This window comes from Taeniopygia guttata, chromosome 4, assembly GCF_048771995.1.
Source record: "Taeniopygia guttata chromosome 4, bTaeGut7.mat, whole genome shotgun sequence".
Lineage (NCBI taxonomy): Eukaryota > Metazoa > Chordata > Aves > Passeriformes > Estrildidae > Taeniopygia > Taeniopygia guttata.
Genome location: NC_133028.1, coordinates 25884493 through 25896396, shown reverse-complemented (window position 1 = coordinate 25896396; position 11904 = coordinate 25884493). Strand labels below are relative to the sequence as shown.

The 11904-nt window shown below is 43.5% G+C and overlaps 1 protein-coding gene and 1 long non-coding RNA gene across 5 annotated transcripts in view; one reads left to right on the top strand and one right to left on the bottom strand.

Annotated features, from left to right (window-relative positions):
• Window positions 1–634: 634 nt before the first annotated feature.
• LOC115494822 (uncharacterized) lies at window positions 635–4286 on the bottom strand. The gene is made up of 2 exons (XR_012055588.1): window positions 3965–4286; window positions 635–3776 (listed from the first exon to the last, which is right to left on the bottom strand). It is a non-coding gene; the product is annotated as an uncharacterized lncRNA (long non-coding RNA).
• A 196-nt stretch (window positions 4287–4482) lies between these two features.
• FRYL (FRY like transcription coactivator) overlaps window positions 4483–11904 on the top strand; it is a 162339-nt gene continuing 154917 nt past the window's right edge. The window contains exon 1 of one of the 4 annotated variants that reach the window (XM_072928152.1): window positions 4483–4622. The gene's annotated coding sequence lies outside the window, so the exon portion shown is untranslated. Of the gene's footprint in view, window positions 4667–11904 lie in introns of all 4 variants that reach the window. The other 3 variants (XM_072928154.1, XM_072928156.1, XM_072928153.1) reach the window with 3 other exon arrangements.

The following is an 11904-nucleotide window of genomic DNA, read 5'->3' as shown; positions in this document are numbered from 1 at the left end:
TTGCTACCCGCTTCCTAAAGACGCCTGGCCAGAATTGCCTAGAAGGAAAGCATCTCTGTTGCCTAAAAAAAGAGGTTTTCTGGGTGAGGACTAAGTGATGCTCTGCTGGGCAACTCTTGAGCTCGAGAGCAGTATAAATTTGGATTGTCATGGGGTGGAAGACTAGGGAGTTGTGTGCTTGATTCCACTTAATGCCGTGACAGCTCTAGCGGGTGCTTGCAGTTTTTGAGAAATAAGGAGAAGTTGAGGGGGAAAAGAAAGGTTTTGATAGTGCAAGGTACGCCTTGGCATTTTCTTGTAAACAAGCAGTACTGTGGCTTGAGCTTGCCATATGCTGATATGCCCATACTTGCCTGTGGAATGTACCACTCCCTTTAAGCCTTTCGCAGAGCAAGCCATTGTCTCTTTACCCCAGAATTTGGTTTAAATTGCAGCTTTCTGATGGCTGTACATAAAGGGTCCATGCCTGAAGACAGGAGAAGGAAGGTCTTTGAGATTTAAGGTCTGAAATTGGTAGAGAACTATAAAAGTAACACTGTGAACATGTGAAGGGCATAGGACAAATAGACTAATGAAAGCTATAGAGGAGATTGGATTCTTGAAACAAGATAGGTGAATAGAACCAGAAACTATGTATACTGGGTTTTTTTTATTCATACCTCTCATCATACAATAAATATATTTTTAATTTATTTTTGTGGGGTTGGACATGCTTGAGCTGCTGATGACTCTGAGCTGCTGTTTTGCTTCTCTATTGTAAGATTGATAGTCATCCATTCAGTTTTCTCACTTTACTGTCTTCAAGTCTCTTAGACTTCTAATGGGGAAAAAAAAATAAAATCATGCAGCAGACTGGTGAGTTTACCATCCATTCAAAAATCTTACCTAGTACAGCCTGCTTGTGAGATACTTTAAGGTTTCACCTGGCGACATACATACATTTGCTGTCTTAGAACTTCAGTTGTAGGGCCATATATGAAATAGATCGTAGGGCATATCTACATCCTTGGCACTTTATTCTCTGTACTCAAGACCTGTTTATGGAGTTCATTCATTGAAATAAATGTTAACAAGGACACCCTTTCTGACCTTCTGGTCTTTTTTTACAACTTCCTTTATAATCATGCTATCTTTCATGTAACTATGAGAACTTCAGTTTACAATTGGTGATTCCTTCTGATAAACATGAAATGTTGTTCTCTTGCAAGGCTTAAGGCTAGATATTTAACCCCTCTCTTGAATACTGTTTTCTCTCGTTTCTGCTTTAACAGGTGCCATTATGCAATATGCCAATTTTTGTTTACAAATCTATGCACTAGAGTATTTTTTAAGGTAAAAACTCTCAGGGATCTTGAACTGTTTAACAACAGGCACAATGGTGGTTTGACACTTCAGCAGATGTTTTATAGTTGCTGTTATGTGTTGTTTTAAACACAAAAATAATAGATTATTTGTAATAGCATAAAGTTAAATATTTTTGGGCCACTTTATGAGTCAAAATTACTTTTAGAAGTATTACAACTCATGTATCTATGTCTCTAAACTTTGTCTCTTTTATGACTTAGTATTATGCAAGAATGAAGAATATATTTGAGATTCAAAATATTGTAATAAAAAACTTCATAGTTAACCTTTAGAAATTGGAACTCATTTCTTGTGAAGGAGATGCCTCAAAAGAAAAATGAAAACTTTCAAAGTATGAGATTCTCTGAAAACAAACTGATTACTTAGGTTAACAAGTTGGAAGGTGTGAAAGTCACATGGTTTCTAATAGCAGTACTTTGCAAAGCAAAGCGGTGAATATTCAGAACTCTTGAAGGTGGAACTCCAAGAATTATTAGGGTGAGCTCTGTGCAGTCTGTCAAGTGGTTTAAAAGTCTGTTTCTGCTAAATTTTTTTCAGTCCCTTGTTAACAGTCAGTGACAGGTTTTATATAACTCCATTGCAAAACAAAGAGGTGGCCTAACAAATAAGTTTTACAATACTGTATAAGACATAACTAAAACTATTAGATATATGAAATAGTTGTAGTAAACACTGATCTGGTAAGGAAGCTCTCTAAAACAAGTACTGGAAGTGTATGTACTCAGTTACAAAGAACAATGTGAATGGTGATTTTTTTGTTATTTTTTTTTTTTGCTTGGTGCTCTGGACAAGACAGTAAAATGCAACAGCTGAGAGACTCTGGAGGCTGACAAGAGTTAACAGGACTGTATTTGGAAAAATATCTCCCTAATGAGGAAATAACAGTGCCTCTTACCAAAAAAAAAAAAAAAAAAAGATCATTGTTGTAACTACTGTAACTGGTGGCAAACAAAGAATCAGTTATTTGCCTGAAGCATTATGGCACATCAGCAAGAACCAAGAGTGGGTGTCTTTGAGGAGCTGATAGTCAAAGCCTCAATTAGTAAGGACTTTACCTGTATAGATAATGATTGCCATTAATATTAACTGGTACTGTAATGTATTTTGAATATTTGAAAATTACTTTACATGTTAGCTGATCCTTAGAGCTATTTTGTAAAGTTGGCATGTAAAGGAGCATTTGAGTTCTGAAAGTGATTGTACATCCTGTGAAGTTCAGGTGCTCAGGGTTAAATACCAGTGATCTGATTTTCATTGGTGGTGAGGTTCTGCTGCTTTTATCTCTGTTATCTGCATTTATTGGGAAGATCACTGTGGCCCTAACTCAGAATAACTTCAAAATCAGAAGCAACTTGTGACATACTTTGCTTCAATCAATTGTGTAAAATGATGCACAGCACCAGTAGCAATGAATCCTTTTTGTCCTGTTAGGTGCTCTATCACCCACATTCGGACTGTAGTACAATTATAAAAAGTACTCCACAAAATTCTTAGATCTACAGGGAAGAGTTAACCTCAGCTACCAGGATATCTTTATTTTCTTCCTCTCCTGCTTTCTTTAACTACTGGTTTCTGCAAGTTGATGTACATCATGTGTCTTAAGGGTATGCAGCACATGGACACAAGTAGTTGAGCATGGAGGGCCTTTTACTGCAAATAAACTATAATTGTACCAAGTGTGGTACAGAACTTTGAGCTTCTAATAGAAATTTTTACAACTGTTGTGCTGGTGCATTTGTTCTTTGTACTTTTCCCTCAGTTCCGCTTTTCTTGGCAATGCTTATTATAATACAGTACTTGCTTGACAGGATTATGTTTGACAGTGGGAAAATGTTGACTTCAGGATTCTTTCTAATAATGTTTTGTAAATCTTGTGTTATTTTATCACACTTTACATATATTTATTTTTCTTTCTTTCCCCCCACCCCGTTTGTTTTTTTTTTTTTTTTTCTTTTAAAGCCTGGACGCTTTGAGGCACTTTAACAAAAAATATAGTTACTTTTTAACCTGTTAAAATGTTAATGTTGGTACTGTTCTGTTAACATTGGCTCCCTGATCTTTGCATTGTTTAGAAATACATTGTTATTTCCAACCACCAGACCTGTTGTATTAGTGAAATCCTGGCTAGTCCCAGTACCGGCTCAGTTTTCCGAGGATGATAATAAGAATTATCTTACTACTCCGACTCACTGCCAGTGCATTGCGATAAACCTTGGAGCCTGGTGCCTGCGGGAACTACATGAAATCAAAGCGAATATCCAATGGCCAGAGCAGTGCAAGTGCTTTATATGCCGTGCCGGGGTGGCAGCAGCTTGCCCTGCCCTGCCCTGCCGGCTTCTGGGAGTGGGAGCCAGGCTGCTTCTGCGAGGGAAGCCCGCCGGTTCGCCTTGGAAGAGCAACGCCAGTAATTCCTGGCAAAAAAAAAAAAAAAAAAAAAAAAAAAAAAAAAAAAAAAAGGGCGGTATTTCAGCATTTGTGCAGCTGGCCGAGACACAAGTATTTGCCCTTATTCGCTGGGGGGAAGGGCGGATTTTCCGACCGCTTCCTACGGGTGTGAGGAGCGCGCTGACGGCACGGGCACGGCGCGGCGGGACCTCACCGCCTCAGCAGCCAGGACACTTCCTTGATGTTTCCCAGCGACGCTGCTGCGTGCCCAGAAAGCCGTTTGATTCCCAGCTACCTTGATGATACCGGCCTTCCTAACGGCAGCGATGGGTCCTGCTCTGTCCGGGGGCGCGGAGGCATCCTGGGCCGCCCCCTCCCGCCGGCGCGGGGCCGCGCGGAGCCGGGGCCGGGGCCGGAGCACTGCCCGGGCGGCCCGAGGGGAGCGGCGCCCGGAGCGCTGCGGGGGCGGGACCAGCCGCCGCCCCGGCCTATCACAGCCACGGGAAGCGGGGGGGAGTGGGGGTACCGCCAATCGGGGCTTGGCTCGCCCCTCGCTGCCTCGCGATTGGCCGCAGTGTGGAGGGGTGGTGCCCCGGGGGCGGGCCGGACGCTGAGGAGCCAACGGGGAGGGAGCGCGGGGGCGGGGCCCCGTGAGTGCCGCGCGCCTGCCCCAGTGAGCGCCGGGGCCGGGCGGGGCCGCGCGTGCCAATGGGGCGGCGGAGGGGGCGGGAGCGCTGCGCCGGGACGTCGGGGTGCTGGAGGGGACAGGCGGCGTCGGGATAAAGCCGGCGGGGGATGCCGGTGGCGCGCGTCGCTCGCTGGGTCCCACCAGGGTCGCTCTGAAGTGTTGGGGGGACCGCAGCCGCGCTGAGGTAGGCGGTGGCGCCCAGGGCGGCAGCTTCTACCGGCGGGAGAGGTGAGGCGGCGGCGCAGCCGGGATCCGGTCGTGGCTGATCGGAGAGCGGAGGAGGCGCCTTGCCCCGACGGAAAGGGAGCCCGCGGGTTGTGGTGTGCGGCCCGTGGCGCTGGCCCGGCCCCGGTCCTCGCCGCTTTGTTTACGGTGGGGAGGGGAGGGAGGGGAGGGATGGGAGGGAGGGCAGCGTGTGGCCGGGCGGCCCTGCCCGCCTTTGCCGCGGGGGCATGAGTAGGGCGGAGACGGAGCAGGGGTCGGCGGTGCTGCGTGCGCCCGGCCGCCCCCACCCGAGCTCCGGACCTTTTGCCCCGGGGAGACTCCTCCGATCCCCTCCGCGGCCCGCGCTCTGTCTCCTTCCTCCGCGGCCGCGGCCCCACCCGTGCGTGCCCAGCCTTCTCAGCCCGCGGCCCCCGGAGCCTCCGGGGCAGGAGCGGCTCTCGCACAGCCCCGCGGGCCGAGTGCAGCGGCGGCCGTCGCCGGGCTCCTCCCGCCCCACGCCCCCACCCGTCCGGCTGGCTCCGGCCGCCCCCCGGGACAGCGGGGCCGCGCAGCCGCCGCCGCAGGGGATGGCGGGGCTGGGAGCGGGCCAGGCCGGCCGGGAATGGCGGGACGGAACGGGGAGGGTGGCACGGAGCCGGGCTTTGTTCCCAGCCCCGCCCCGCCTGGGGGTGCCCGGGGGCTCCGGCGGAGAAAGCGCGTCCCGGCGCCTGGTGCGGAGGGCGGTGCGGGCGAGCAGCGACGCCCCCGGGGCCGCCCGTGCCGCCCTCCGCGCAGCTGGCCCGCTCCCCCGCCTGCGGGTGAAACTTGGGAGACTTGAGCGGCAAACTAGGAGACGTGTGTGCGCACAGTGTGCTGCGCCGCGCTGATGGAGTCGCTCTGAGGTGCTTTTAGGACCAAGTTTGGCTTCCGCAGTTTTTGCAGCCTCAGACGGGCGTGCTTGTATGGCTGTAAGTGTTTTAGGGGCTTGATTAGTTTTCCCCTCTCCACTTTCATGTGTATATTTCTAGTATTTTGATCATGTGATATTTTTTCTTACTCAGTAGGCAGTTCAGGTTGTGTCTTGACCAGAAATCACTGTCTGATGATCAGGGTAGCTCTAGCTAAAGCATCCCAATGATCAGAAGGAAAACATAAAAAAAACTCCCTGAAAACCCAACAAATCTAAAATATTTTGGTGGTCACTCATACTGAGGAGTTGCAAAAGCAATTTGCTAATACGGTCTTGAGGAATAGTAAGGCAATCTGGAGACAAGGCAGCAAGATTATAACCTGGCTTTCCTTCAGAATTACAAATCTCAAATGGACATTAGGAAAGAAATATACTAAACCAGAAAACTAATTCTTTCCTCCTTTGTGCATTGCATATGTCCATGCTGTAGACTTCATGGAGTATATAGAGTACTTTGAGAAAGGTGATTTGCTGATTGGGGGTTGAGCAAAGAGTGAAATTTTCTGTCGTTTCTTAAGAAGTATTTCCTCACGGTGTCATTTCCTCAGTAGGCTGTTTCAGTTGCTTTGCTTCTGTGTTGTTACTGTCATGCTGAGGATATGTGCCAAATACTTCAGAATCTTTGTGGAAGATCACACACCAAGTGCTGTAAAACCAAGCTGATTCTTATCTTGTGACACTGTCTCAGGAAGGAAACAAACCTCTCCGTAAAAATTGTGTTGCAGGTTTAGTAAGTCACGTATTTAAAGATGAAAACAACATTTTCAGTGTCAAAAGCTTCCTTTATCTGTGGTTTGTAGAGGTCCTTAGTGGTACTTGATGGTGGTTGTTTCCAGTAGACTTCCCTGGGTAAATTGCTGCTGTGAATGACTCCTTATTTATATTCCAAAACTGATCTGGTTAAAGTCTGTGCTGACTTCTCTGGAAGTGGTTTCCTTGGAGTAGAGTGGTGGTATGTTGCTTTGGGATGTTGTAGAGCATTGTTGCTGAGCTTCATTTCGAAAGAAAAATTGTTTAATTCTTATGTGAGATTAGTTAAGGTAAAGTTAGACAATTCAACTGATTCAATTTCTGTTTGACTGGCCTGAGTGAACCAAAGCATGGCGATAACTGGTTTTTGTGTAATACCATAATACTTTTAAGAGGGGAAGTTTTACGTTGTAGAGGCTAAGGCAAAAAGTAGAACTGTTCATTTTTCGTGTTACTGAATTAACACTTTGCAGTCATCCTGCTAGGCTTCAACAGCTCAAGAGTGGTTTTATTTCCACTCGTGTTTATTTCACTGTGAATGCTTGTCTTTCTAATTTGGGGTGATAAAATTAATTGGTATGCTGGAAGTTCTTGCTAATACAGTTGAGATCTTGCTGTCTGTATTTACTTTTTCTAAGAACTTAAGAAGATTATAATTCCTTTCAGTGGCTATGCATCAAGGAAAACAACTTGGAAAACAGTGTGTTCTGCATGAGGCAGGAGTTGCCTATTTTATATCTAGCTTTGTATTTAAGGGGGTTTTGTCTTCACCATCTTGCCAGGTGAAGACTACTTCATTATTGCATAAAGGATCAAAGGATAAGTTTAATTTTTTTTTGTCTGAGCTCCTTAAGACATGTGAAGGCAAACTTTTCACTTCAGTGGACTTGCATAATACAGAACATGTCACGAAACAGCTCCTTGTAGCTTAGATTGCCATGATTTTTTTAGCAGTTTTTGCCTACATTTAAGCCTTAGTTGGAAAGAAGCTATAGGTATTGTGCAGATAATGTCAGAGGAAGGAGCTATGTGCACATACAGCTATGTGGGCTATATGAATTACTGTGAGAAAAATGAGGATGATATTTCAGGGTTTGTGACCCAGTACCTGTGGTTACTGGCCTGCCTTACCATTAGAAAATACAATGTAGCTTATCCTCAGTGGAGGGGGGCCGCTGGCCTTGCTCAGAGCCTGGCTGTGGTTTGCTGCTTTGTGCAGCTTCTGCATGCTCGCACCCAAACAACTTTCGGCCCTCAGGACTCTTATATCTATAATAATCCTCCCGGGAATCACAGTGAGCTGGAGAAGTGTTGCAATGTTAGAAGGTTTTAGAATTCAGCATTATTCTTGTCTGGTCTTGCTCTAAATCTTGATGAACTCCTGTAATAGATGCTAGCCAGACTGACTCAGTTAGGGTTGCTTCTGCCTTTCTGTATTCAACTAAAAGAGCAATTATTTCTGGTGTTCTTGCTTATCTTCAGTGCTCGACAGTCAATTGTATGAGTATCTGTGTACTGCCATATAGCTCTGTCTCTTCTAAGACTTCTGTTGTCCTCCCTTTCCTTCCTTCCCCTCCCCCAAATCTATTATAATCCTAATTCCTTCTGACATGAACACCTCCCAGGAAGAATGACTGAATACAGTCTCAAACAGCAAGTGTCCAATACCATCACTGGAAGATATCAAAAAGGAAAAAAAAAATCCCCTTCAGCTAGTTGAACAACAGTTTTTGCTCTGGACATGGCTTCAGTTTTGAGGAATTTTTGTATTTATCCCTAGTTTTTCCTAGTGATTTATGTTTACATGCAAAAATATAGGAGGAACAAGTATTAAAAACAAAATCAAACTTCTAAAGTTGAGTTTGAGATTCTCTGAAATGTCTAAATATTTGATCTGGTGCAAGGACCTGGTGCCCTGACGCCGTTGCTATAAGCTTTGGTTTGTTCTTTACATGGGCATTCTTGTCCTTGTCACCAGAAGCAACATGAATTGTTTTTCATGGTTAGTGACAATAGTTAAAGCTGAGCTGCGTGGAATTTGCACAGATCTTGGTATAGAAGGACCTTTCTTCCATCATTCCAGCTGCTACTTTGGCAGGTGGTCCATACAGGTGTAAGAGAACTTTACTTTTCAAGAGCTGTGGCTGGCCTAGCCTGAAATAGCTGCAGACAGCTTGGGACTACTGACGTGCCACATGAGTGGTGCAGGTGGTCACTTTGGAATTAATATGGTGACCTATTTTCTTCTTATTCCCTGTATTCCAGAAAATGGAAGAAGACTCCTGGCTTGGACCTTTTCCTCCCCTCTCTTGTTATATTTTTTTTTTAAGTGAAGTTACATGAGATAGTCATGATAATAAAACAAGATTTGTGTGTTTTGTCAGCTAACTGTTGGAAGGCTACTTCAAAACTAAGTAACTGATACTTGGGTAGTATTTGCAGTTGTATGTGAAAGCAGTTTGTCAGTGTCAGTTGCCAACATTATTTTTCATCTTAGGTAGCAATTTTTTTCTTTTTAATGTTTGTTTTCCCTTATCTTGAGTGTGTTTCTAGAGAGTAACGTTGTAATTTTGCTAAACCAGATAAACTAGACTCTCTCTTGTTCAGGTGAGACTTCTTGTTCACCTTATCATACTAAAATGCTGTAATTGCCTCCTTCATATATTAATTAGTCTTTTTAACATGCATTGGCCAGACTTGTATAAAGTATTCCAGGGAAGGTTCCAGTGAGACTTAATGAAGGCTTTTTAATACTCTGGTGGGTGTATCTTGCTGGTAAACCTTAGGGATCCTGTTTTCTTTCCATAGGCCTGTCAAGGTTTCTCTCTCTCTTCATAAACTGCAGCTTATAACAAAAAAATATTACTGCTCAAGTATGTTACCTTAAGGGGGAAGAGAATCTGTAGGTTAAATGCAACAGTCCTTGGGCCTGCTATAGTTTGGGTCCCAGTGGGCATGATGTTAGTCATACTTGTGCAGAGAGTATTCAAGGAGCACAAAGATGCCCCAGCAGTGTGCAAGTAAGCAAGGGAGAAGAGCACAAAATAAAGCCGTGTGTGCTAAAAAGATCCTTGTGAGGTTATGGGTAAGACCTGCCTTGCCATATGCAATCCTATTTGCTCGGCCTTTCACAGACTTCCTGCTGCTGAACTCTCACTGCTGGTTTTTGTAGTAGTCTCAAGGACAATAATTGTGTAGGTTTTACCAGACCCATGCAGTTAAGTTTGTTTAGAGTAACTGAATATAATGTTGGATATGTTTATAAAATAAGAGCTGGAGAGAGCATAAAAACTACAGAGATAGTTTTGTTGTACTTGATCCAGAAGATAAGGCTCTAGTAATTCAATGTGGGAGACTGTTAAAAGAGATTAATTAAATTTCTTTCAAAGTGAAGGAATAGCTGTACCATAAGGCTTGGGAATTATCTGAGAAAATGAGACCTCAGGAATTTGCATTTGAAGTTGATATTGCAAAGAGTGACTTTCTTTCTCTGTTGATGTTGTCCAATTTTGCAAAATAAAGAAGCATCTTCTTTTGTAAATACCTGTCCTAGAGAGGACTTGGAATTAAGAGTAGACCTGGAAAAAGGCTGATTCTTTTTAAAGGCATTAGCATGGGAGACAGCTGAAGTGTTCCTAGCAATTTTTATCTGTCTTTCATGAGAATAGTCCTTATCAACACCACTTCTGCTCTTGTGCTAAATCAGAAAGAACTGCTGGGGTTCTGCCCGTGGCAGCTGGACATATTGACATTGACAGAATTTTCATGATTTTTAATTGAACTAATCTAATCTGCCAGTAATGCTGATTATGTTAAAAAACTTGCTGTGAGCAAAAATACTGAGATTTCTACCTCCATAGACACCATCCAAAACCAATGTCATTCTAAAAGCTGAAGAATTACTGCCCTGTGCACTGTGACTGCTGACTGGCCTGTTTATTCCCTGGGATAAGGTGATGAGTAGTCCTGGTCCTATGATGCCTATTGGTGTGACTTGGGGCTCCTGGATACCCCACATCAGCTCGTAAAGAGAAAGGAGTTGCAAATTAGTGCTCTTATTCTTTGCAGGAGTAGCAGTATGTGTAGGTCTCCTGGACATCTTCACTTGGATATGTCAAATCTGGTACTCTGTTTCTTGACACAGAAATCATGGGGATTTTACCCCATTCCCTCTGTTTCTCCAGTTTAGACCCTACTGCTGCCACCATATTTGAAATTACTTTGGTGGTAGATAAAACTGGGAATTGGAGCTGTCTTTCAGATGGAGTTGATACATGTGTTTGTGTGTATATATATATGTATTTACATGCACCTACCTGCAGAATTGATAGGTGAATAGCTGGGGAGAGTGAGAGTGGTGGACAGTAAGTGTGGGAACAGAAAAACTGGGTAAACAGAAGTACAAAAGAAGTAGAAGAAGCTTTTGGTGCAGGAAAATAAAAGTTTTTACCTACAAATTTCTTTAACACTTTTGTATAGTTCTGGGCTTTTGCTGTATTGGGGGAAAAATTAACCTTATTTTAAAGCGTTTATGAATGCTTCTTTTCCTGTAAGTCATGATCAGGCTATGATATTATGGTCTGTAATTCAAAATCTGTAAACAAACCATCAGCACAGATTGTACTTGTATTTTTATGGTGCTGAGGTAAATTGTGTGCAACTGATTTGATTCAGTTGGAAACCCAACCTTGCATCTCCTGGGAGAGTATCTAAAGAAGGTGTTGCGTAGTGTATTCCATGTTATGCCATAGTGTGAGTTATTGTTCTCTTGTCTTGCCTTTTTACATTAAGAATAAATAGTTCAATTTTCAAGTATATCCTTGTCTCCATAATTTGAAAGTAGCTTTTATTGCATGTTTACATCAAACCATATCTAGTATATAAAACTCTTATATAACTTAGGTAGTTTGAGGGCATAAAATCTTTGTGACTCTAGCTCAGTGATTCAAATGTTCCAAGTTGAAGAAGTGACATATGTTAGAGACGCAAGGCATTCTGAATTTTGCAGGTGGCCGTTTGAAAACTACTATGTGATTATTAATGGGAAGACTAGAATGCAGTAGAGAGAGAAATCACTAGGGCTTTCATAATGTTTTGTACCTAGAAACAAGAGGAATAATTCAGCTACTTTAATATTTGTTATTGTTATGCTGGAGAATGCAGACTGGCCTCATTTGAGTTTTTTTTAAAGTGAAAAAGCAAGTTCATATCTCACTCTGTGTAAATATAGACTCTATAAACTCTACAGTTTAAGGAAAAAGAATGAGTTGAGATGGTCTGCAGGTACAACAAAGTCCCCATTCTGATCACTGTGGTTCAAAAGCAGTTAGCATTACTGCTTTTTATGCAGCATTTGTATTCTACTTCCAGAGGCCAGATATAATTGCACTAGATTGGGATATATCAATTGAAATGTTTTTCTGCAACTGCTTGAGTAGCTAAGAAATCTGCTAACTGATGTTATACTTGCTATATTATACATTATTGATGTTCCACTCCATTATTGTTTGGTCAACATATTGGAAGAACTACAGGTGTTTTA